The 21,036-nt window shown below is 38.4% G+C and overlaps 1 protein-coding gene and 1 long non-coding RNA gene across 4 annotated transcripts in view; both read right to left on the reverse strand.

Annotated features, from left to right (window-relative positions):
* LOC121955431 (regulator of G protein signaling 6) overlaps nucleotides 1-4,355 on the reverse strand; it is a 128,138-nt gene extending 123,783 nt beyond the window's left edge. The window contains exons 1-2 of one of the 2 annotated variants that reach the window (XM_088089659.1): nucleotides 4,220-4,355; nucleotides 3,034-3,174 (exon numbers count right to left, since the gene is read on the reverse strand). The gene's annotated coding sequence lies outside the window, so the exon portion shown is untranslated. Of the gene's footprint in view, nucleotides 1-3,033; nucleotides 3,175-4,093 lie in introns of both variants that reach the window. The other variant, XM_088089658.1, reaches the window with a different exon arrangement.
* Nucleotides 4,356-10,750: 6,395 nt separating this feature from the next.
* Nucleotides 10,751-21,036, reverse strand: part of LOC148186883 (uncharacterized) — a 56,028-nt gene continuing 45,742 nt past the window's right edge. For both annotated transcript variants that reach the window (XR_015779156.1, XR_015779155.1), the window contains exon 3: nucleotides 10,751-11,529. This is a non-coding gene — a long non-coding RNA (uncharacterized LOC148186883). The remainder of the gene's footprint in view (nucleotides 11,530-21,036) is intronic.

Genomic DNA, 21,036 nt, shown 5'->3' on the forward strand with positions numbered 1-21,036 from the left:
AGATTTGATGAAATGTAGGACTGTTGCAGGTGGAGACAACATAAATGACTCATAAGATGTGGTTAATGATGAATTGGTCTTGTCTCTGATCGATTATGATTAGAACCTGGTTGTCTGAAACCACATCTTAGCCATTTACAAATGCACACAAATGCATTATGTCCTCTGTCTCATTGACCATGGTGAAAAGATTTGATGAAATGTAGGACTGTTGCAGGTGTAGACAACATAAATGACTCATAAGATGTGGTTAATGATGAATTCTTCTTCTTTCTGATCAATTATGATAAGATCATGAGCTGTCTGAAACCACATCTTCGCCATTTACAATTGCCTACAAATGCATTTTGTCCTCTGTCTCATCGACTATGATGAAAATCCCCACTGTGTAAAACTACATTTCGACCATTCATTTAGAACAGTCTAGAAATGCTTCTGTCGTGCAGCAGACAGGGAACTTATGTGAGAGCAAAATGTACATCCTACAGGTGAGGCTTAGGGCCATGTAAATAACTAAAAAAGGGGGGAAATTTTCTGAATTTTAAATTTGAAATGTGAATTTTAAGATCAGAAAAAAATAATTAAAGACTTGATGAAATGTAGGACTGTTGCAGGTGTAGACAACATAAATGACTCATAAGATGTGGTTAATGATGAATTTTTCTTCTTTCTGATCAATTATGATTAGATCATGAGCTGTCTGAAACCACATCTTGGCCATCCATGTACAATTGCCTACAAATGCATTTTGTCCTCTGTCTCATAAACTATGATGAAAATCCCCACTGTGTGAAACTACATTTTAGCCATTCATTCAAAACAGTCTAGAAATGCTTCTGTTGCGCAGCAGATAGGGAACTAATGTGAGAGCAAAATGTACATCCTACAGGTGAGGCTTAGGGCCATGTAAATAACTAAAAAGGGGGGGAAATTTCTGAATTTTAAATTTGAAATGTGAATTTTAAGATCAGAAAAAAATAATTAAAGATTTGATGAAATGTTGGACTGTTGCAGGTGTAAACAACATAAATGGCTCATAAGATGTGGTTAATGATGAATTTTCCTCCTCTCTGATCGATTATGATTAGAACCTGGTTGTCTGAAACCACATCTTAGCCATTTACAAATGCACACAAATGCATTATGTCCTCTGTCTCATTGACCATGGTGAAAAGATTTGATGAAATGTAGGACTGTTGCAGGTGTAGACAATATAAATGACTCATAAGATGTGGTTAATGATGAATTGTTCTTCTCTCTGATCAATTATGATTAGATCATGTGCTGTCTGAAACCACATCTTCGCCATCCATGTAAAATTGCCCACAAATGCATTTTGTCCTCTGTCTCATCGACTACGATGAAAATCCCCACTGTGTAAAACTACATTTCGACCATTCATTTAGAACAGTCTAGAAATGCTTCTGTTGTGCAGCAGATAGGGAACTAATGTGAGAGCAAAATGTACATCCTACAGGTGAGGCTTAGGGCCATGTAAATAACTAAAAAAGGGGGGAAAATTTCTGAATTTTAAATGTGAAATGTGAATTTTAAGATCAGAAAAAAATAATTAAAGATTTGATGAAATGTAGGACTGTTGCAGGTGTAGACAGTATAAATGACTCATAAGATGTGGTGAATGATGAATTGATCTTCTCTCTGATCGATTATGATGAGAACCTGAGCTGTCTGAAACCACATCTGAGCCATTCAGTTATAAACCACCACAAATGCATTTTGTCCTCTGTGTCAGATGATCACAAGAATACTTCCCATGTAAACCATATCTTAACCATTTACGTAGAAATGTTTACACATGATTGTATTCTCAAACATGTCGGGAACTAAAAAAGTAAAGTAAAGTAAAAGTAAAAGCAAAGAAGTAAAGTAAGTAAAATTTTTAAGATTTAAAAGGCATCATGGCAACCTTGCAGCGAGAACTTATCAACTGTCAAAAATTAGTCTACGCCCTTTCACATAAAAATAGCAATTTGAGTAATTCCATACCGTCAAGGCGGTCACACAGTTTGACTACGTGTCCATTTTAAAACACATTCCAGGGTTAATATCAGTAAAAGAGGAAGGGCCATATCACTGCTGTCAGGCGAAAACCGATCTCCAAAAATGTTATTTTTCAAGAGAAAAATAACATAAAAACCAGTGTTTAAAAAGGATACAGTGGAGATAGGAGGTGAAAAAAAATAAAATAGTGCATGGCGGAGATACCAGGTTTGCGCATGACACTGACAATGTGCTTCAGTCTGTGCAAGATGGAGAAAGTCATGTCAGGGCAATACGAATTCTGCCTACATCACAGCAGTCTATACCAGAAGTCTGCTTTGATCTCAGAATTCTCTTACATCACAGAATTCTCTTACATCACTGAAGTCTGCTTTGATCTCAGAATTCTCCTACATCACAGAATTCTCTTACATCACTGAAGTCTGCTTTGATCTCAGAGTTCTCTTACATCACAGAATTCTCTTACATCACTGAAATCTCTAACTAAATCTCTAAATTCTAACTGACCCAAAGTGACCCCAAACAGGTCTATGGGCATACTGGCTCACACCTCCAGCACTTTATGTAAACCTATCATATGGATAGTACTGAATGTACCTCCAGAAGCGATTTGGTCAATAAAATCGCAACGTAAGTGTACAGCAACTAAGAAACCACATGTCACGCACCAACAGGGCATAACACCCAGGCACACAACAATGTGTGACACATAAACACTAATAATTGTGCATTTACAAAATTACACCTCAGCATATTAGGTACAGCTCGCTAGCTGTTAGCATAACAGTGTTGACAGCATGGTGAGGATCTGTCGGGACAGTACATCACGCAGTACATTCAAGATCAGATATGAGATGGACGATACAGAATGAGCTGGCAGAGGCATCAGATGAACCTGTGCCCGAGAGAGAAACTATGTCTGCTGTTTGTTAACTTTTTTGTTGTTTTTTGTTTTAAAAGATGAGGCCAAAGAAAAAAAAAACACTTCACAGACAACACAGAGGAGCTTACCCGTAACGTTAGCTTGTAGTTGCACTGTCACAGACACCACGGTTACTACTGGAACTGGAGAAAACGAAACAGACCTATACAACTCTCCTGCATCCCTGCGGTCAGTGTGGCGATAATGTTGCCTTCTCCACAAGTGACGGTCTGTAAACAAGAATTCATTGTTAACTACAGTCTGTGCAAGTGAAGCTAAAGACAAAATAGCTTTTTGCAGCTGAGGAAATTAAACTATTATGAAATATCTTCTGCTATGTACTTGCTGTTGTTTTTGTGTTTCATAGTTTGTTCTACTGACTGGTAAAATACATTATTAAAGTCGTATTATGCTTGATATGATGCAGCTGCTGTACCTTTTGCTAAATAAAAATTTGAAAACATTTGTTGGCATAAAACCTTTTATCTGTTGATCCTTTCAAATCAATACTTGATATTCCAACAATGGCAATTCAGTGCTGAAAGGTGTTTAAATCAAAAATCAAATCGAGGCACGATCTTAAAATCATAAGTCTAAGCAAATTGTGGATTTCGAGAATCACATATATTGAAACTGGGTTAAATGTCAGTTTTCTGTTTCTGCATCCAGATGCTTTTTACAAGCACTTAAACAATGAAAACCTGAGTAGATCAGTTTTATTTCTTTCAAAAGAAAAATGAACAGATCGCCACAACAAGAAATGAGTAAAACATGAAAAGAGAAGGTCCTTAAAGCTTATTTTATTAAGAGCAAAGAGATTTTTTAGAAAATTATACCCCCCAAAAAATTGAAAAATTGTCCTAGAAACTTTTTTCATGATTAACTTTTCTCTCATGATAAATTTCCAGATAATTGAAACATTTTACTTTTTTGTACATTTTTGAGTTATATATATATATATATATATTATGAAATCTAAAAAATATATCATGGCCAGCCAGCACTTAACAAACATATTAGAAGAGGGGGGAATCGCTTCACATAAGAATCACAATCCGTTTTTAACGATTCAGAATCGATTCAAAAATCCTAAACATCGATTATTCTTAACCCTCTAAATTGCTTATCATTTAGAAAAGTCTTAATTACACTGTTTGTCGGATCGCCTTAATGTTTTCGCCAGTAAAAGCTGCCGCGCTGCCGTTCAGAGGGATGACTCTGTAGCTCTTTTTGAAGCATCACTATCAGCCTGAGATTTCGGATCTTTTACGGGACCTTGTTCAATAAGTCCATAGTGATGGATCCGATATTGGGTGTCTTCCGTCCATAATTTATCCATATTTCGATGATAAACGTACATTAGCATCAACGCTAAACGCCATATTGGCTTCCCATGGTGCCTTAGTAAAGAGGTCAGAGGTTTGTTTCGGTCTTGTCCACCAATCGGAAGACGATTCGACACTTTGTATCCGCTTACGTATGTTACACGTCACCTGAAGCAAACTGTACTGTGATTGGCCTAATCCTGCTGTATCTATCGCTCTGTGTTATTGGTAGCGTGCAAGCCCTATGATAATAATAATAATAATAATAATAATAATAATAATAATAATAATAATAATAATAATAATAATAATAATAATAATAATAATAATAATAATAATGAGACAAGGGTAAATCAGGAGACAGTGAAACAAGCAGCAGGGCCTCATATAGATGTAAACTCTGTGTTCACTGCAGACAGAGCAGGCAGGAGAATCAGGCCCCTCTCTGAAGTGTCAATGAGTGTGATGTGGCCCTCTACAGCATCACAGAGCGGAGCTGCTTTGCAGAATGACACAGATAATGGCATACACAAATACCCGCAAAAAAAAACCAAAACAACAATGGAACTTTTTTGAGTGTCCATTTTCTGAACTATAATTATTCTGATTACCTCAATAATTTCAGACACTCTTTGCTTTGATAACAATAGATGTCATTGGCAAAACATCCTTAAATTACACCTCCTATATCTTGAATCGGAAATTGATTTTGAATCGCAAATCGCTTTGAATCGAGAATCAATTCTAAATCAAATCTTGACCCCAAAAATCGAAATCGAAAACACATTTAGTTGTTGGCAAATTAACTCTTGCAGTCACAAAAAACCCTGCAGGCATCAGCTCTTCCTGATCAGACTTTTACTTAGGTATCACACACCTCTCTGTGTAGCAGATACTTGAAAAAAAGACCTGGATGATTCAGCCAACACATTTTTCACTTGTACCAAAGATGACTCATCTGTTACCTCCTTACATTAAACCTCTCGTCTACTGCACCAAGACTGTGGTCACTGCTGCGCTGGCCTCATACACGCCTAAACAACTGCTGCAGGTGAACAGACTGAAACTGACTCAGGTCAATCCACAGCATCCCCGGTCACAAAACCAACAAGTTTGATTATATTTCTCACAGCTGCATCACTTTTCGTGCACAAATTAGTCAAATGTTATCTTATAATACATTACACTTAATCTCACAATTTGAAAATGTTCAGTAAGGTTAATTGCCTTGATAATTAAAGGGTACAGAGATCTCTTTTGTGATCTCTAGAAAAAAAGCTGAATTATGTTACTATCATTTCCAATCATCTCTTTCAGCAGTGGTGTAATACAGCGTAACAAGTATAGCAGAAAAACATAAGTCATGGTTCTGGCTGAAAACCACCATGCCACCAAGCAGTTGAAGTGCATTCAGGTGAATTGGTGTGATAGGGGAACGATACGAGCCTGACGCAGACACAGTCCAAATCCAAATACTCTATCCTCTCCTCATTCTCTCATAACTCACTGCTAGATACAATCTGACAGAAGCTCTGCAGGAGAAAGTCAATAGAAGAAAGTCACTTCTTTTTTTTTTAAATTGAGTTTGGGTATTTATTAAACTTTTTGCAATAGTTTAAAAGACATATACATAAATGTATTTTTTTAGAACTTCATTTTGTTTCTGTTATATGATACATTTGGGTTCCCTGGCAAATTTTTATCTCAAATTTTTTCAGAAGCAAATATATGGACTACATGCATGCATGTATTTACTTATCATATTTTATTACTGTAGTGCAGTGCCTGTTCAAAGCATCTGGTTATTAACAGGATGATTGCTTGGCCTGTGACAATGCTGCATGCGGCTTTTCCCCAGAACTGCTCACACAAACAACTACACACAGCTATAGATTTATTATGATGTTTAGATATAAAAAAAATGAATCAAGGGAGCTATTCTGCTAACGATAAAGTCTTTAGTGATGTGAGTTAGTATGGAAAACTTCAACACTTTGAAAGCAGTGGCAGGGTGGCCCGAATCCTGACCCCAAGGAACAGCAAACGAGTTTGGTTTGAACATTTTCTTGTTTCATTAAAAGTAACCCATTCAGATTCTTCAAACACAAAACAATATTGGGATGTTGTGTACATATATACATCTAAACATGTAGCACTATTGTATTTGTCTTAAAAAGTCAAAATATTCTCTAGAAATGTCATCAGAACAGTATTTCCCTTACTCTTTTTCCAGGGACACTTTGGTCTACAGCATGCATTTAAATGGACAGATTTTCTTTTTAAATCAAACGTTTTTTGACACCTATCAGTTACATAACACCTTATGGTTACCTTAAACACCATTTTAACACAAATTATGAAGTTTAAGACTGTTGTTTTCTCATGTTGGGCCATGGGGGTTAAAGAGGGGGCTTGGCTCTACTACAGTCCCCTTAAGGTGATGTGAAACACTGATTTGCTTACAGACGTACATCAAATCAGTCTGCATTTGAGAGTTCTCAGAGCTCAGGAAGCAGTGATCTAGAAATCATAGAAAAGTTGGATAGGGGATCTGAACGGGTTAATATCGGACATGTCACATGTCTAAATTATACTAGATTTAACACTGCATGTCCTTCATGTCCCCAGCAATACACCCACCAAGTGTGAGGGTGATGAATACTTCTGAAGATCTGTGAATGAAACACTCAAAGCACACACACACACACACACACACACACACACACACACACAAACTGTAGCTTTCTCATGTCAGTTTATTGGAAAGTGTGTTAAAGTTTGTTTTTTTTTTACTCAAAAGTCAAGAGGCAAAGCAGAAGCACAAACAAGTCAACAGCACCACAAATCGATACAGCATTTATTTATTTCAGAAACTTTAATACTGTTATTACTGCAAATGTCTTTTATCTTTACATTTTACAAAGACAATGGATCTGGGATGTAAACCTCATATTCAATTCTTTAAAACTTCTTGAAATTGTGTGCTTTATCTTCAAGTCAGAGCTGATCACTTTAACTGTTGTGTTTGTTTTTCCGACAGGAGGAAACAAAACGGATCTGGACACAGCGGCGTAAGCCGAGACTCTGAGCTTTGAGAAACCTTCCTTTCCTGCTGCAATCACCAACCTTGCAAGTTGTGCTTGACTAAAACCAGCATCCCTCCCCAAAAACAATATCCCGCCCACTCTTGTCTGATCAGTGACAGTTGAGGAAAATTAGGGTTCAATTATTTTTTTTATGAAATGAATTGAGTCAAGCACCTTCCTCTGTTGTTCAGGAGCTGCACTGACAGGAAAACTAAGAAGCAACATCTAGACAAGATTGCACAGGAATGAATCAATTCACCCTTCTTATCCAAAACCTGTCAACACAATCCTTTTTATAAAACACTGTGCAAAGGTTCTTCAAATTAAAAGATAGTACAAAATGGAACATGTGAACATCTGAACATTTACATTTCCCATAACCCTCCAAAAAAGCACCAAAAAACAAAGCTGAGGAGAGAAAAAACAAAACAAAACATATGCACCGTTAAACAACTCGGCATTCACACTGGAGTAACTGGTGTGTGTGCGTTTTTATGCGTCTCTGTATAAGGTGGACGACTGTATCTAACATCTGATGCACACTTTTAAAGATGCGAGCGAAAACATCTGCACTGCACAGTCAGCCTTGTGGCCGTACTTCATTTGAAATACAAAAAACTAGAGCACTTTCCATGTACAATAAAATACGAAACTACCTATAAGTCATCATTTAAGCGTCGACGTACTGTAGCTCCGGTCAGGGAACCAGAGCTCACAACAATTTACAGTCAAACTTGCTGGATAGGGAACATTCCTGCCTAAATGACTCATATTTTGTGAATATTTTGAGGATTTCACATTGTTGGTTGATGACTAGACTGCTTTTCACAACTGGCCAACTTGTTAGAAGAACAGAATTATATTAACAAGCAAAGCGATGAAGCAGCTGACTGTTCTCTGGTCGTTATGATCCACGCAGGCTGACGAGAGGTTCTTAAAACAGAACCCTCTACGTCGTTTTGTTAAGGGTTCACTCTTCTCCCTGCAAAACTGCAGAGCTGAGTGTCGGTAATAGTAAACATCACATTTCTTTAGGCTTGTTTATATTCTCTTTACATTCAGACCGGGTGCCGCTCTGTGCGTTTTGCTGCAGGGTTTTAATTGCATCGATTCAAGACGCAAATTTGCTTTTAGAGATTCAGAAACTGGGAGAGTTTTTTCATCAAAGGGCTTTGATGGCAAAGGACGGGGGAATTAAGGCTTACACCACGTTTTCGAACAGTATCAGTATACATGCTCGAGTTAGCGACCTGAAAAAACCCCAACACAGACACCTGGCTGCCCAAACAGCTTTGTGGCTCCTGCTTGGGTTGTAAGTGATTTGAGGGAACATTTCTTCCAATACACTCATTACAGGGGCCAGCTGCCCTGAAAGATATACTGCATGTAACTGGATGCAAAAGGCACACACACGCACACACACAACACACACACATCGACACATTTTCATACACTTCACACACAGTCTTGTCCCTGCGTCCGGAGGCAGACGGGCCTGATTGTGTTCAGTAAAAATATTCAGGCTCCCAGTTAATACCCACCGCAAACACTGATGAAGTCTCCGACTGTGACTAAAATGCTGTTTAAAACTAATATGTGTGTAAGGTGTGTGTGTGTTACCAGGTGTTTTTATTTTTCAGGATGACGAAGAAGAGCCTTTCCCTTTCATCTGTTCCCCAGGTGCTGTTTCAAAGGCACGTCCCTGTTCTGCCTGGGAGTATGACCAAAATAAGTGACTGTAGGCACGGCTGGATAGACTGATGTACATTCACACAAAGATGACACACGTTGCCACTGAAACACAATAACTCCTCCTTACTGCGGGGCCTTTTAATCCAAGCACACACCTCATTTTTGTTGGATTACAGTTCTCTGCAAAAGTCTCAGGCCACAACACAATGGCTTCTTCAGACTGGGGTTAATATTTAGTGCAAAAAATGAAACCATACAACCATAACAAAAAGGTAGCTAAAACAATTCATTGAGCTTTGCAGATCTTGAATGAGGCCTGGTGTAAACAGAAGATTAGTATGGAGTTCAAGATATGCTCAGTAGAAAGGGAGGTCACACCAAATAGTTGCAACTGCAGCCTGTTGAAATTGTATTATTCTATATATATATATATATATATATATATATATATATATATATGTCTTGAATGATCTGGTTGTATTTTAGTCAAGAGACAACAAAAATAAATATATATGATCATTATAACCTTGCTAAGATAAAGTTTATGGTGGTCTAAGACTTTTGCACAGTATTGTATGTTCTCTGAAAATCCCAGAAAACTGGAGGACAGAAGTTAAACTTTAAGCACAAACACACACACTAACACACACACAGACACACACACTAAGTACACCTAAGGTCTGCTCCCTTTATCAAAAAAATCAACCTTTGATTGTCTCTCAAAGCTGGCTCCTGATTTTTCTTGCTGTTCTGTGTTCGTGTGGCCTCCCCGTCGATGTCTGACTGATTGTTGAAGAGGCGTGGGAAAAAATACAGAGTGACTGGCAGCACATTTAATAACCATGACATTTCCACTGGTCATCACTAGAGGGCACTGTAAGCAACACGACAGCAGGCTCGGGCACCACAAAATACAACAGAATACAGAAGAAAAAGCATATAGTCAGGCGTTAGCCAGAATTAAGAAAGAAAGCCATTTTAAATAATATAGCTAGTGACCTTTTTCTTGAGGAACTAAACACTGATGTCAGTTGTACTGTACGAATAGAACAACTTATTTATTGGAATTATAATACAAGGAAATAAATTAACCAATGTCTCTGTCATTTCTCATCAGCTGGCTCTCTGTGTTCCAGACGGTGGGATGTTGAGTCCTCGCGCTGCTTTTTCCCAAAAGCACGATGCTTTAATGGAAGAAGACGAAGGCTCTTGTGCAGCATGTCTGTTAAGTATAACCTTTCAAAAAAAAAAAAAAAAAAGAAATATATCCATGTTGAACTTCCCAGAGCAAACTCTCCCCTTTGTTTCTGAGAGACAGGACTTCTTCCTATTGCTTTTAAGACACATACAATTGAGATGGACCAAAGCACTCTGGATGTCACTCATGTTTAATGGCACCGCTTGCCGATGGCTTATAAATAAACTCCTCTGTCAGGTGTTGGTTTGTGCTGTGGAGGCAGACAGGATGCAGTAATCCAGATCTGAGAAAAAACACTGTACAAATCCATGTTTCCTTCTGATCGGAGGCAGATGGACCTGCTTCCATGTCGGAGGCTGACGGACAAACAGCCACGATGACTCTTCAGTTTTCGTGGAAACACTTAATTTCTTTACACTCCATTTACGTGAGAGAAATGAAAACCTCTGCTGTGTCCAGCGGGCTTCAGATTCATTATGTGTGTTTGTTTGCGTCCAGGCGGCAGATTTGTGGCGTACCTGTTGCGTGGCGTTTCAGAGGCGTCTTCTCTGCAGTCACAGGGATGTCTCTGCTGCCCTCCGCTGTGGCAGGTTTGGTTTGGCACAAAGAGAAGCTGGGCAACATTAGAAAAAAGTAACTTGGAAAAACGGGAAAAGGTCAGATATCTACCGTAGGTCGTCCAAAAGAAAGAAGTGCATCCACTTGGAAAGCACGGCAGAGGGAGTGTTGACGTTCACAAGCTGACCTCTTCAGAAAAAAGGAGTGCGGGAAAGAGCTTCCTCTTCATTGGCATTTTTGCAAAAAAAAAACTTTTGGCACGGCAATATGAGAGAAAGAACAATTCGGCAACGCTCCCGTGGTCCCGTTATGGTAAAGGTCAGTCCTTCTTAATCTGATGAACACGCCCATTTTTCTTGAGTCTCGTCCTGAGAAAGTTAAAAAGAGCCGTCTGTGAAGACTGACGCTGGCCGACAAAATGACTGTTTGAAGTCGATGGAAGATGGTCGGAGGGTTCAGCATCAGAGTCCAACAAGTCTCCACTTTCCTCGAGCACAGTTCCTGCCCCCTCTGCCTCTCCGTCCAGACTGTGTGTGCTGATGTGTGCGTGTGTGTGTGAGAGCTGAAACGTGCAGGTCGGACTCAGTTCATGTCGATGGTGTTAAAGACCCACTCTGTGAACTTCTTGAGCTTGGCGGCAGACGTCTGCGACTCCTCCTGCAGTCTCTGGTTGTCCTCCCACAGCCTCTTGATCTGACCCTGAAGTCTCACCTTCTCTTCTCGCTCCTGTGGAGGACGGAGAAACGTCGGCTCAAGTTAATAAATCAAACCAGGTATTTAAGATGGGGTGCCCAGTTTATTTTTTGGGGGGTGGGCCAGTAATCAGGGCTCTCTTGGCACCAGGGCCCAGTGCTGCTGGATTATAAATGGATGCTGTGTCTCATTCTGCTCTCTCTCTCCTCCCAACAGGGACGCTCCCTCTGAGTGATGTATCGACTTTGAGTTCATCCCCAGTTTCCTCTTGCTTTTTTTTGCCCACTACACAACATCCCCACACCACACTGATCACACACACGGATCACACACACTGATCACACACACTGATCACACACATTGATCACACACACTGATCACACACACTGATCACACACACTGATCACACACACTGATCACACACACTGATCACACACGCGCCGTCTGCTTTACTGACATTAACATCCCACGCTTTAGACTCTGTTTATTAGCACGTTCAGTTACTTTTGTTCAATAAAGTTACCTTGGTTTATCCTTTAAAATGGTGCGTCTCCCATATTTGTCAGGCCCAAGAGCCAGGTCAGAACAGCTAATTCATGTCTAGTTTCAGTCCGATAAACGGAGAGAGAGAGAGTGGGGCGAGGAGGGGCTGAACGAATGAGCTGCGTGCGACAATTTAGGGGGAACAGCGGTTTACTGTGAGCATTGTGTGCATATGCCCGTGGCTGTCTCGAGGATTTTTTAAATTCTGTTTGTTGTCTTTTGTTTTTCAGATTTCTTCCTACCCCAGCTTTAAGCACTTAACTCTGAAAAACAAAAACAATAATGGAATGAGTGTTGTAGTGGAATAAATGCCTCACAAATACAATAAAAACAAAACCACTAACACTCACGATTGAATGTAAACGCTTTACTCTGCATAAATAAAATAAACTATCTGGTATTTAAAGAAACAGCTCGAGTCTGCAGACAGTGAGTCACACTGTGCTGAACTTGAGGGCTTTGTGGATAGATTTTTATCAGTTGACATTTTGAATCCGCCAAAAGCACAGCAAAACTAAATCCCCGGTTGGGTGCATGAACATAAATACCACGGCAGTTAAAGAAAACATTAAAACCGTGGGGCATTTGGCTTCACGCAGTCACTCAGCTGCGAGCTGATTGCTGCTGGCTTGAGGGCGGCTGAAGGAGGTGAGAGCGAAGCATACTCGGTTTTTCTGGTGTCAAATTAATCTGCCACTTAAAAAAAATGTAGACGGCTCAACACTTTCCAGAATTTCACCGACAGCCGAGAGTTTACTGAGAATTGCGTAAGAAATAAATCACAACCAGACTGCGGCTGTTTTGTGGGTAAAACTCTTGACTGTTAACAGGTCAGAGTGGTTAAAGTCTGCAGAGAAAAGCTCAAACATGTCAGAGGAACAGAGGGCTTCGGTAGAGGACTTTTAGCTTCCAGTCCTGTCAGAAATAAAGTGGTGCTGCTTTTACCAGTCGAGTGTGGTGCGACTGGTCCGTCTGTCTGGGATCAACAGTAAAGGCCGCAGCCAGAGGTGTAATGGCTTTTCTCGGGCTTCACAGCTGAAGTCTACTTTGTTGTTACTTAGAGGACAGATGGCGCAGTCTGAGGTTTCTGAAATAGAGATGATCAGTTTGAGCTCAGCTTTTTGTAATGATTTTTAATGACTGAATTGTTTTGCTGGCTGCATTTGCTAACGGTCGACACATTGTCGGCCTGGTTGGTTGTTGATCATTTTGCTGATTGTTTGTATTGGCGTTGTATTTTAATAATCCCCAAAAAATTGATTGATTAAAAAGTGTGCGTAATTTCACTCAATCAGCAGGCAGTCTGCAACTCATGCAAAGAAAGTGTCAGAATTTACTTTGTAAAACTGCAGGGAGCTTTTTCCATTTATTGAGTTTTCATTTAAATTTGCACTGTACTTTATTAAAAAATGTGCTGCGAAGTTGCTATAAAAGATGCTGAAAGTTTCAGTTCTGATTTGCTAAAGGCTTCAGAATTCTAAACATTGACAGAGAGGTTTTTGTTTTTATTAGAAATGCATATCGGTTCCAAATATCCGTTATCGATCTCATTAAGTACTCATGATCAGTATTGGTATGGGACCTGAAAAATCAGCCGACCCCTACAGAGTGCCTTGCATTTTCGCTCAATGTGCCTTGTGTTTTGCAGGAGCATGCTAAGTGCCTTGAGCTAAAAAAAACAACCAAAAATAGCGGGGAGAGGGCAACCAGCAACTTAACAAGATGTGGCCCAAAAAATTAGCAAAAATTGGTCAAATGAAATGGGAAAATTACCTGAAAAACAAGCAAAAAAAAAAAAAAACTGGACAAGGAAAAAAAAACGTGTAATTCTCATAAACTTGTGTTTACGTCTTAGTTTTTGACAATAATCATAAATTTCATTCAAAAATCCCATAAGGTTTTTGACGAGGGAACCAGTGCGATGCTTACTTCCTGGTTGGCCTACAAAAATGCGACATCCCTTCACCACTTCAGACACAGAGCGTCACTTTTTGCTCTGAGCACGTCAGTCTGAGAGGCTGCAGGCAACTCGTCAGTGGACGTTTACATGAGACTCGGGTCTTTTAACAGTGGTTTCAAGATGCCCGGGAAGAGCGCCAGGCTTTGAAGCAAATTTGACAGAGTTTACATTAATGTGGATACATTTCTGTAAGCGTCAAAATTTGCAAAATCTAAGCAAGCAGCAAAATTAAATTATTTGATGGTCCTTCAAGCTAGTGGGACACTAACCCTGAAGTCAGTTGCTCCGCCAGCAGAAGCTGGGCACAGTGAGCATGCTCTACGGGCCCAGTAATGTGGAAAATCTGGTTACTTTTTTACTGCAGAAATAGCGTTTTTTTCTTTCATGCACCACTAAAAAGCTCTCATAGGAATGAACGGGGGTTCAACTGCATGGTGTATCCAGGTTTTATAATACATCCATGCATTTAAGTCAAACAAGAACACACCAGGGCTTCTTTCGCGGTGCTATAGGCACTGGGTTGTTGCAGTTTTTCAACACTGCTGGCAACTACTGTGATAGAAAGAGCTGGGAAGGCAGGCAGGATGACTCCAACAAACCCTGGACTTCACCCTGGAGCGTGTCATTCACTTTCTGTTTGAATGTATATAACATTTTGCTGCAAAAACAACAGGAAATATCCATAAAATTGAAGTGCTTTACTTATGCTGTAAGTGCAGTTTCAAATATTTTGAATTATTCCAACGATTTTTTTAAGCATATCTGGGTCTGGGTGGTACAGTTACAAGGCAAGCAAAGAAGCCCAGAGGCCCCTCTCTCTGGCTTCCTGCTGCGGGGACTCTAAGCATTTCAAGGCCAGATGGGGAGCCTAATCCCTCAGTGTGTTGGTCTGCCCAGGGGAAATCCCTCCAGTTGGATGTGCCTGCACAGGCATCCAGGGGGCATCTTTATCATAAACCCAAACCATCTCAACTGGCTCCTGTCAATGCAAAGGAGCAGCGCTGTCGGTCCAGACACTAGTAGTGCACGAGTAGGCTGAGTTTGCATGTCAGAGGGGTCATCTCTATTTAGCAAATGAAGAGGTGGCTAGCTCAAGTTTTGGATAGTTTTATCCTCCACTTCACCTCAGTTTTCAAATATGGCATTTTTAAAATGCTAGCAGGTGTATACAACTACAGAAAGCATTCGTAAAGATTCCTGTATTGAGTTTATTTATCAGCTTTTTCATGAGGCAGTCCAAGTCTTATTAACAGACTAATTTAAGCTTCTCACAATAATTCACGTCTTATTATAAAACATCTGTGATCAAAAATAGAAATAGCAGAGATGCCAAAAATGTGTCTGTGTCAGGGGGACAGTCTGCTCAACAGCCATTACAGACTGTGATGCAGACTGACAGGTATTGTGTAAATCGACAGATCTCCAGCAAGAAGGGGACTGTTTGCATCTCGAATGACAGCGAACAACAAAGCTCTGCCTCTGAAGAACAAAACACCTCTACTTCCTCTGACTCTCCTCTTGAGTGCCTGATAAGAGCTGAGAGCTGCACAGAGACATGAAGGCGTTGTGTGGGCTGCCAGAGAGTGTGGGATAAAAGCATCAAGGTTTCACACATGACACAAGAGGGAAAAAGACAGAGAGATGACCACATGCTGCCAGTAAACAAATATGTTTAAATTTTTTTAATGTATTTTTGCTGTGATAAACCATGAGGTCAGTGATGACGCCACATCAGAATAAAAGTGCACACCCCTTTAGGACAGAATAGTTTGTCTGATATGACTTTGGTAAGTAAATCTGTTGTCCTCAGCGATCTCCACAGTTTAACAATAGTGCAAGATGAACAGACCCTTAAAGTATTTTTCAAATTATTCTGATGGCACACTGATGGTGCTTGGTGCACTCTGTGTTACTTTCAGCCCACTCATCCCAGTGTTCACAGATCAGATCTGCTGTTGATATAATTGGGGCATTAAAATGTATTTTTGAAGAATTAATATAATGAATTCACATGAAATAAAATAAGAATTTGATATCATTTTTTAAAATAACTATTTGAATGGCTATATTCTAATAGTAATCAATTATTAATTAATATAAAGGATCGTGGCTCAAAACATGTAAAAAAAAAATCTGACTTCAAATAAACTATAACTAAATATATAAGTTAGGCTAAGTTGATGTCACGCCGTGTTGTTTGTTAAAGGCAGGGGCCCCATCTAATTTATAAATTAATTCATATTAAATAAAATAAGAATTTAATAATAGGACCCTATTTTTTAAGAGTAAAGGTAACTTATTTTATTTTTTAAAGTCAAATATTCATATTTTTATGCCATAAAAAGGAAAGTAGTTCTATTTAATGCTATATTATTATTATCTAATCTGATATAATCACAGTTAAACATCATTGATCCTCTTGATTTAGCAGCCCGAAACTGAATTAAGGACCCTGATGCACAACCTCCGCTCAAACTCAAACTCCCGTGAACGTCTCTGAACTAAATGAACAGACTTTGGGAGCCTAAAAAGGTCTAAGATGGCGTCTCCATCTCTCACTGCAGTGATGCTGCCTCTTTGTTCCGTAACCTAGCAACCGCGCTTGGCGGGCTTTTACAAAGTTCTTTATGGGATGGCGGCGGACAAGCTTCTACGTGAGTGTTTCTACCGATTTAATTATCTAAGAAATATAAAATCTATCATGCAAAGTTGTTTTAGTAAGATGTCAGACATGTATGATATCATCGTTTCTCAGTTAAAGAAGCCCAAACGCGGAGAAATTTCAGCAGTGAGCTGCTGATTTGAACTCAGCTAACGGTAATGTTGTGGTGTTTTAGCTAGCTAGCTACTGTCATAAACCAGCCTGCTTCATATAGCTGCTGTTAGCCTTCACTAATATCCCGCCTGAAATAAATGCATTTAAACACAACGCCTACGTAAATCTTTAGGATAGATTTTTTGTGTTCTTCCAGTGATACAGTTTTGACAGTTTAATTTGACTTAAAAGTGGTTATGGACCTTTCTTAAATCACCGCTTTTCTGATTTTAATGTCCGGGAAAAAAATTAACCGCCGAAAGAAAAAAGAAATCTCATCACACATGATAGATGGTGAATTACTATTGTTTTGAGTCCGTGTTTGAATCAGAGTGAGTTATAAATCTTTTTTTTTTGTAAAGGGCTCACATCTTTTCACAATGATCTTCTCCCGCTCAAATAGCGCTGCTAACTAACAGATGCGGGCAGAAAGTTTAGGCGACAAAAATCCAAAATGTGCACTTTTTACGCAAATCCATGGTATTTTATATGATTACATTAATGCCGAATTATCAAGAAGACTGTCGACATATGGCGCATTTTATCTGGTCTGTCTCGAGTTATGCGTTTAGGCGGAGACACATGAATTATTAATATGACATATTTCATAGAGGCAGTTTGGCATAATATTCCTCCCGAAAAGCGCAGGGAGCTTCGTATACTTTTTTAAAGTTTTGTCGCCTCTACAGTAACACTAGGTGCCTGATAAAATATGGCATAGTCGTCTGACGTTGATTATCAGTTTACAGTGTAATAACGTGTGTTTGTATTGATTTCTGGCGGTATTTGTAAGGCTAATTATCCGCTGATTAGTGTACCCAGTTTTTAATGGCAGTAGTTGCCCTCGTGCTCTGTGTGTGCGTGTGTGCGTGCGTGTGTGTGTGTGTGTGCTCGCGTGTGTGTGTGTGTGTGTGTGTGTGTGTGTGTGTGCTCGCGTGTGTGTGTGTGTGTGTGTGTGTGCGCATGTGTGTGTGTGTTTTAAATATACAAATACATTTTATATACAATATTGTGTTTGTGAATATGTATATAAATGGAGGAATAAATGAAACATATTTAATTGTTTGTGTTTTAATTTTTTTAATTGGTGATTTTATTCATTTGTGGCTATAATTAAGCATTGAATTACATTATTATTCATTGAATCCCTTATTTAAGCATTTTATTGTATAAGTTGATATTGATTGATTTATTTAAGCATGTATTATTTTTGTTTTTACTAATATACTTATGTGCCACCCTTAAATTTCTACATATACTCTCTTTTCAAGGAAGGCCCCGAAATACTACGTTAGCGAAGAAAATGCACAACAAGTAAAAAAATAATGGCAAATTGCAAGAAATGCATGTTTATGTTTATTCCAGGGTGCCTGTGTTGCTGCCGGTTTTCATCCCAACCAATCAGGAGCAAACCAGACTGGACTATCAACTGGTTTTGCAGCTACAGGATGGGACAGACCTGCAACAGGTAACACTTGCTCTATTAACTTACTAAAGGCTAATTTACAGCAACACTTTGAAAATCAACTTCCAATCAATTGTATGTGTTGTCACTGCAATAAAACATTTGAAAATGTCTTAATGTCATATTTTCATTATAAGGTTGTAGTAGTAACTGCACAGTATCTTAATTACTAAAAATCTAAGGTGACTAAACCATATCTCCAGATTTTGCCATAAAGAGCAGGTGTCTTTTTGCCAGCCTGGGCAACCAGTGTTGAGCTTCATTGATTTCTTAAGTACAAAAACTATTTATTTATATTCATTATCATTTCTGTAATACTTCATTTATTTTCATGTATGTATATTTAATTTATTTCAAGTGCAGATAAAATATTTTCAAGAGCAAAAACTTTGCAGTACTTGTATTAATTGTAGTTAAGATGCAGTGATGCATGATGGGATATAGTGGAAGGATGATTAATTATAATTTTCTCTCAACATAAAACTAAAACTTGGCGGCTTTAAAAACTGTATTACTTCTCAGATGTTACTTAATGCTAAGAAAGTTTAATTCACTTTTAAGGGTATCTTATTATGGAGGGATTGGCAAAATTATTCCTGTGATGTGCAGAGCTTTAAAAGTATTTACAAATTATTCTGTTGGCACACTGATGGTGCTTGGTGCTCGCCGTGTTACTTTCAGTCCACTCTTCCCAGTTTTCACAGGTAAGATCTGCTGTTGATATAATTGGGGCATTAAAATGTATTTTTGAAGAATTAATATAATGAATTCATGTGAAATAAAATAAGAATTTGATAACATTTTTTTAAATAACTATTTGAATGGCTATATTCTAATAGTAATCAATTATTAATTAATATAAAGGATCGTGGCTCAAAACATGTAAAAAAAAAAATCTGACTTCAAATAAACTATAACTAAATATATAAGTTAGGCTAAGTTGATGTCACGCCGTGTTGTTTGTTAAAGGCAGGGGCGCCATCTAATTTATAAATTAATTCATATTAAATAAAATAAGAATTTAATAATAGGACCCTATTTTTTAAGAGTAAAGGTAACTTATTTTATTTTTTAAAGTCAAATATTCATATTTTTATGCCATAAAAAGGAAAGTAGTTATATTTAATGCTATATTATTATTATCTAATCTGATTGAATCACGGTTAAACATCATTGATCCTCTTGATTTAGCAGCCCGAAACTGAATTAAGGACCCTGATGCACAACCTCCGCTCAAACTCAAACTCCCGTGAACGTCTCTGAACTAAATGAACAGACTTTGGGAGCCTAAAAAGGTCTAAGATGGCGTCTCCATCTCTCACTGCAGTGATGCTGCCTCTTTGTTCCGTAACCTAGCAACCGCGCTTGGCGGGCTTTTACAAAGTTCTTTATGGGATGGCGGCGGACAAGCTTCTACGTGAGTGTTTCTACCGATTTAATTATCTAAGAAATATAAAATCTATCATGCAAAGTTGTTTTAGTAAGATGTCAGACATGTATGATATCATCGTTTCTCAGTTAAAGAAGCCCAAACGCGGAGAAATTTCAGCAGTGAGCTGCTGATTTGAACTCAGCTAACGGTAATGTTGTGGTGTTTTAGCTAGCTAGCTACTGTCATAAACCAGCCTGCTTCATATAGCTGCTGTTAGCCTTCACTAATATCCCGCCTGAAATAAATGCATTTAAACACAACGCCTACGTAAATCTTAAGGATAGATTTTTTGTGTTCTTCCAGTGATACAGTTTTGACAGTTTAATCTGACTTAAAAGTGGTTATGGACCTTTCTTAAATCACCGCTTTTCTGATTTTAATGTCCGGGAAAAAAATTAACCGCCGAAAGAAAAAAGAAATCTCATCACACATGATAGACTGCGAATTACTATTGTTTTGAGTCCGTGTTTGAATCAGAGTGAGTTATAAATCTTTTTTTTTTGTAAAGGGCTCACATCTTTTCACAATGATCTTCTCCCGCTCAAATAGCGCTGCTAACTAACAGATGCGGGCAGAAAGTTTAGGCGACAAAAATCCAAAATGTGCACTTTTTACGCAAATCCATGGTATTTTATATGATTACATTAATGCCGAATTATCAAGAAGACTGTCGACATATGGCGCATTTTATCTGGTCTGTCTCGAGTTATGCGTTTAGGCGGAGACACATGAATTATTAATATGACATATTTCATAGAGGCAGTTTGGCATAATATTCCTCCCGAAAAGCGCAGGGAGCTTCGTATACTTTTTAAAGTTTTGTCGCCTCTACAGTAACACTAGGTGCCTGATAAAATATGGCATAGTCGTCTGACGTTGATTATCAGTTTACAGTGTAATAACGTGTGTTTGTATTGATTTCTGGCGGTATTTGTCAGGCTAATTATCCGCTGATTAGTGTACCCAGTTTTTAATGGCAGTAGTTGCCCTCGTGCTCTTTGTGTGTGTGTGTGTGTGTGTGTGTGTGTGTGTGCGTGTGTGTGTGTTTTAAATATACAAATACATTTTATATACAATATTGTGTTTGTGAATATGTATATAAATGGAGGAATAAATGAAACATATTTAATTGTTTGTGTTTTAATTTTTTTAATTGGTGATTTTATTCATTTGTGGCTATAATTAAGCATTGAATTACATTATTATTCATTGAATCCCTTATTTAAGCATTTTATTGTATAAGTTGATATTGATTTATTTATTTAAGCATGTTTTATTTTTGTTTTTACTAATATACTTATGTGCCACCCTTAAATTTCTACATA

The sequence above is a fragment of the Plectropomus leopardus genome, chromosome 16 (assembly GCF_026936395.1).
Source record: "Plectropomus leopardus strain MGB_pleo_1.0 chromosome 16, ASM2693639v1, whole genome shotgun sequence".
Classification (NCBI taxonomy): Eukaryota; Metazoa; Chordata; class Actinopteri; order Perciformes; family Serranidae; genus Plectropomus; species Plectropomus leopardus.